This window comes from Hyla sarda, chromosome 8 (assembly GCF_029499605.1).
Source record: "Hyla sarda isolate aHylSar1 chromosome 8, aHylSar1.hap1, whole genome shotgun sequence".
NCBI classification, from domain to species: domain Eukaryota; kingdom Metazoa; phylum Chordata; class Amphibia; order Anura; family Hylidae; genus Hyla; species Hyla sarda.
This window is the reverse complement of record NC_079196.1, coordinates 108,596,254-108,602,253: the sequence shown is the minus strand read 5'-3', so window position 1 is coordinate 108,602,253 and position 6,000 is coordinate 108,596,254. Positions and strand designations below refer to the sequence as shown.

The 6,000-nt window shown below is 46.1% G+C and overlaps 1 long non-coding RNA gene across 1 annotated transcript in view; it reads right to left on the bottom strand.

Annotated features, from left to right (window-relative positions):
* Positions 1 to 1,105: 1,105 nt before the first annotated feature.
* Positions 1,106 to 6,000, bottom strand: part of LOC130284342 (uncharacterized) — a 55,177-nt gene continuing 50,282 nt past the window's right edge. The window contains exons 3-4 of the long non-coding RNA XR_008846988.1: positions 3,904 to 4,902; positions 1,106 to 3,474 (exon numbers count right to left, since the gene is read on the bottom strand). This is a non-coding gene — a long non-coding RNA (uncharacterized LOC130284342). The remainder of the gene's footprint in view (positions 3,475 to 3,903; positions 4,903 to 6,000) is intronic.

Sequence of the window (6,000 nt, the reverse complement as noted above, 5' to 3'; positions counted from 1 at the left end):
CATCTATACGCCAAATTTGAAAAGTGTCTTTTTGAACGCAGCTGACTTCCTTTCCTGGGATACCTAGTCTCCGGTCAAGGTCTTCAAATGGATCCTGACAAACTCTCTGCGGTGTTGGATTGGCCTCGCCCCTCTGGACTTCGTGCTATCCAGCGCTTCCTCGGATTCGCCAACTACTACCATCAGTTCAATCCTCACTTCTCCACCATCGTTGATCCTATTGTGGCACTGACTAAGAAAAACGCGAATCCGAGGTCCTGGTCTTCCAAAGCGGATGAAGCTTTTAATCGCCTTAAGGCCGCTTTCACAAGTGGGAAAAAACGTCACTTGCGGATTTTTCTCCAAAACGTTTTCTCCTCCTGAAAAAAACTATTCTATAGGAGACCGTGAACTATTGGCCATTAAGTTGGCACTTGAAGAGTGGAGACATCTTCTGGAATCACCATCTACACAGACCATAAAAATCTGTCTTATCTTCAATCCGCCCAGGGGTTAAATCCTCGCCAGCCTAGATGGTCGTTGTTTTTTGCCCGTTTCAGTTTTCAAATCCATTTTCGTCCTGCGGACAAGAATGTCAGGGCTGATGCTCTATCACGTTCCACCGATGCCTCTGAATCCGAAGCTCTTCCTCAGCACATCATACCTCCAGAGTGTCTTATCTCCTCTGCTCCTGCTTCTCTGGTGTCAATCCCTCCGGGAAAAAATTATGTTCCTCCACGTCTTCGCCTTCAGACTCTCAAATGGGTCATTCCTCCCTTCTGGCTGGTCATGCTGGAACAAAAAGTCCATACAGTTAATTGCCAGACACTATTGGTGGTCTTCCCTAGAGAAAGATGTGACCGATTTCGTACGGGCCTGTACAGTGTGTGCACGTGAAAAAACTCCATGCCAGAAGCCTGCTGGTCTTCTCCTTCATCTGCCAGTGCCTGAACAGCTGTGGTCCAATGTAGCTATGGACTTCATCACTGATCTATCTTCATCTTCTATCTTCGACCTTCTGCCCTGGGCTGAATTCTCGTACAATTTTACAATTTCAAAAATTCTTAGTCTTCCTTCAAATCGTCCGTCATCCGCTTCCCCCCCCCCCTTCCCACTTCATCTGGAGTTCCTGCCGTAGATGAATTGACACAAGACTTCTCCTCTATCTGGAAGGAAACTCAAAAGTCGCTCTTACTGGCCTCATCTCGCATGAAGAGACATGCTGATGAAAAGAGAAGAATTCCTCCTGTCTTTGCCCCCGGTGACAAAGTGTGGCTCTCTGCCAAATACATCCGTTTCCGTGTCCTTAGCTACAAGCTTGGTCCTCGGTACCTCAGGCCATTTAAAATCAAAAATCAAATCAATTCTGTCTCCTACAAGTTCCATCTTCCTTCTTCTCTTCGTATTCCCAACTCTTTCCATGTTTCTCTTCTCAAACCTCTCATACTTAACCGCTATTCTCCCAAGGTCACTGTTCCTGCTCCTGTCTCTGGATCCTCTGATGTATTCTCCGTGAAGGAGATCTTCGCCTCCAAAGTTGTCCGAGGTAAAAGATTTTTTTTAATTGACTGGGAGAATTGTGGTCCTGAAGAGAGGTCCTGGGAGCCTGAGGCCAATATTTTGGACAAGGAACTCATCCACAAATTCCTTGGTTCCAAAGAGAGGGGGAGACCCAAGGGGGGGGGGTACTGTCACGCTGAGCACTCCGGGTCCCTCTCCTCCCACGGAACGCTCGCGGCATTCACCTCCTGGTTGCAGCGCCCCGGTCAGACTCGCTGCTCTGTTTCCTCCAGCAGGGATGCGATCCACGCAGCGGGACATGCCTGCCCACGGGTCACATCCCGTTTCCTGCTGATCAGTCCCGGCGCGCGCGGCCCCACTCTCTAGGGCGCGCACGCCGGGTCACTCAGATTTAAAGGGCCAGTGCACTGTTAATTAGTGCCTGGTCCAATCTGTTCCCAATCACTCCCACACATATAAACCCACTTCCCCTTCCTGTCCTCGCCGGATCTTATTGCCTTAGTGCCCTGAGAAAGCATTTTGTGTGTATCCCTAGCCTGTGTATCCAGACCCCTTGCTGTTGCCCCTGACTACGAACCTTGCCGCCTGCCTTGACCTTCTGCTACGTCTGACCTAGCCTTGTCCTTGTGTACCGCGCGTGTCTCAGCTGTCAGTGAGGTTGAGTCGCTATCGGGTGGAACGACCTGGGGGTTACCTGCCGCAGCAAGTCCATCCCACTTTGCGGTGGGCTCTGGTGAAAACCAGTAACCCCTAAGATTCCGTTCCCCTGGTACGGCCCACGCCATCGCCTCACTGACACAGAGGATCCACTCCCGTGTCCTCCCCGCATACCAGTCCAGACCCTGACAATAATGAGTGTAAATGTGTCTCCGCAAGCAGAGTATAAAGTCGCCCTCCAAAGAGAAGTAAAATGAAAAAGGGAAATAAAGTAAAGGTACCAGATCACGTGTCCATGGACCGGAAGCGGTCATCCTTGTCAGTTCCCCACAACGCTGCCGGCCAATCAATGGTTTACAGCGCATGCGCTAGGACTTGTGATGCATCAAGTGCAGTGAATACACATTGCACATGTGCCAGCTGAGTATGACACTCACAAGAATACGCACATGCGCAATATCACCAGTATCGCTCGTGCACTTATGTTGCCACGCATGTGCAGATTTATAGAACAAAAAAATCACAAGCGTAGATGCAGAGAGGATCGCGGCCCTCCTAATGGTCGCAAATGTACACAAGGAAGATAGCGCATGCGCCGGAGGCGCTGACAGGATTGCGGCCCTTTCAAGAGTCGCAAGTCTAAATAAAGGAACAGGGGGACGGCGCATGTGCAAAGGACACATTGGTATAGAAAGAGAATAAACTAATATTATGCAAATAATTACTTAAGAGATTTTGATGCATGGATTACCGTGCTAAAGGGGGACTATACTGCAAACCGGAGACCTGTCAGGACCCCGTCAGTGGACCTGATAAAGTGTGGAATCCTAAAGGGGGCGAAGAGGACTAGACTAATCTGGGTGGCAGGACTATTTGGGGTAGCGGGGCAACCTGGGGCATAACATTCGGTCACATCAGCTGCGTTCATTGAGGGCTAACCTATAGCGAAAAAATTATTCCACTAATTGGACAATATAAATACTAACAAGTGTCAAATATTTAAATAATAGTAAAATATGTCAAGAAAAAATATAATGTTCATCTATTACTATACATGAAAAACATGTATATATACAAGATCTAAATATACAGAGCCTGAATAGTCATCCACTTTGTATTGGTGATAAATAGGTCCATCAATCCCCAGATTATGGACAAGGGGGCCAAAAGCGACACAATTGATGGATGACAAGGACGATGGATAATGGAAGGTTCCCAAAGATCCACAGGAGCCTCTTCAGGGTTGTTCCGAGTAGGGTCCAATAGTCAAACGCTAGTGGGTTAATCACCAGGGTAGCCCAAGTAAGTGTGAGTTATCTGAATAAGGAAATATACATGTTTTATAAAAAATAAATAATTAAAACAATAATGTGTGTGTAGGGAGGAAAGTTCCATGGATACTAGTGGACACCAATATCTAGTATGCATGCAGTGTGTACAATCTGTGAGCAACAGTATAAGGCTGAATAAACCATCTGGGTGTGGAGGGAGGAAAAATGGGGGGGAGGGAAGAATAAACCGTGACGTGAATGTGAAAACAACCCATAGTGCCAAATAAACTGTGCAAGGAGGGAGAATGAAAAAAGTAATAATAAAGTGTGACTAAAAAGTGAACACCAAAGCTAGTGACACCCTACACATAAAAAGTGAACACCAAAGCTAGTGACACCCTACACATTCAATACAAAAAATGACCCAATTCCAATAACTGAAAGAATTATAAGGAAATTATAAAATATTACTCACCCAGGAATCCTGTGAACAAGAGTTCCTCATTGAGCCCCCTAGGTGCTTCTGATTTCAGTTCATATATCCATTTGGATTCGCATTGAAGTAGTTTATTCGTCGCCCTCTAGGGTCTGTCATGACTCTCTCCAATCCCACGACCTTTAGCCCGGCCACACGCCCTGAATGGTGTTGATGAAAATGTAAGGCAACCGATGTTAAGGCTCTATCCTGGGCAGCATCTCTCCAAGCTAGTGCGATGGTGGATAAGTGCTTTTATATGCATTTTAGCAATTGCTGGCTGGTTTGGCCAACATAAATTTTGTGGCATGGACAGGTCAATGCATACACCACCTTGCTGGTATTACAGTTGATAAATCCCCTGATCTGGTACTGTTTGCCACTGTTGGGATGAATGAAAGTCTTTGTGGCTGTCATGTGCTGGCAAATGTTGCAATCATCACACGCGTATGAACCTTGGTACCTCATTCCTCTCCCTATATTGACAGTAGGTCTTTGGAAGTGGCTGCGTGTCAAGATGTCGCGTAAATTGGGAGCTTTCCGGGACACCACTAATGGTCTTTCAGGAATAATTGCATGAATTCTATTGTCAGACCTGAGAATATTCCAATGGTTCTCAAATATGGACTTCATTTGGTTCCATTGATTATGGTATGTTGAAATTATGCAAAGTTTGTCGTCAGGTGTCTTTACAGCAGGCATCAGCAATGTCTCCCTCCTTGATCCAGCTGCCCTCTGGTAAGCCCGGGAAATTAGCTTTTTGGGATACCCACGTTTACAGAATCTCCTAGACAGATCCTGGGATTGTAGTTTGAAGGATTCCACTGTATTCCAATTCCTCTTCGCTCTCAGGAACTGACCGGTGGGTATACCTCAACGTGTGTGGAAACGGGTGGAAAGGAGAGAAGTGGAGTAGGCTGTTGGTTGCTGTCTTTTTACGATGTAGATCTGTAATAAGACGATGTTCTTGAATCTTGATCTGTAGGTCCAGGAATTCAACTGCAAAATCAGAAATGTTAAATGTAAGGTAAATGTTTAATTCATTTCCATTTAGTTCCATTATGAATTACATACATTGTTCCCTGGTCTCTGTCCACAAAAATTGCAATTCCCTATTGACTCCCTGCTAACATCTGGCTGTGGCCCCCCAAAAAACTAGTGGAATTCTAGTTTAAGGGTACGTTCACTTGAGCGAATTACCTGCGGATTTTCCGCTGCGTATCTGCTGCAGATTTTGCTACCATTTACTTCAGTGGGTCAGCAGAAAATCCGCAATAGAGGCAGATTTTCAGATTTGCAGGAGTCAATGGTAGCAAAATCCACAGTGGATTTTCCACAGCAGATACGCAGCGGAAAATCCACCCGTGTGAACGTACCCCTAAGGTACGTTTACACTGGCAGGCTACCTGCAGGCTACCAGTAAAGGGTAACAGTAGTACAGCGATGTAAACACATTGCTGCTTTACTGTAAATTCATGCTGAGCAGGGGATATATGCTGTATATCTCTTGCTCAACATCAGCTGTGCAGGCACAGATCAGCCCTGCTTGGAGCAGGGAGTCCTGTCAGTATAGTGACGGGAGTCCTTGCTCCTTTATAGTATACATCGGTGCTCTATACTATCACTACTTACCTCTTTACACTCTGTGGATCAGATGCAAGTACCCTGCCCTGGAGGCAATGAAAAACTGCCACAGGGTACAGAATTGGCTGTTTTCACACATAAATAAAAACACCAGAAGAAATGCCAGAAAAGCTACCAAAATGCGGAAAAAACTGTGGCAGTTTTTTATGATTTTTTGTGCATTTTTACTGATGAAAAAAAAAAGTAGAAACTTAGCTTTAGACTCCAGGAAACTGCATTGAAATGGCTACCTTAAAGGGGAACTCAGGTGAACATCTTATCCTCTCTTCACAAGATAAGGGATAAGTGTCCAATCACAAGGGGGTCCGACCGCTGGGACCCCCCTGGAACTCCTGCCTGGCACCCAGTTCTTTCCATGCACAGAGGGACTTCCGGTCTACGCATGAATTACTGTTGATTAAGGCACAAAGCGGTGGCCAACATGCCTTTCCTTGTATGTCTATGGGAGAGTGA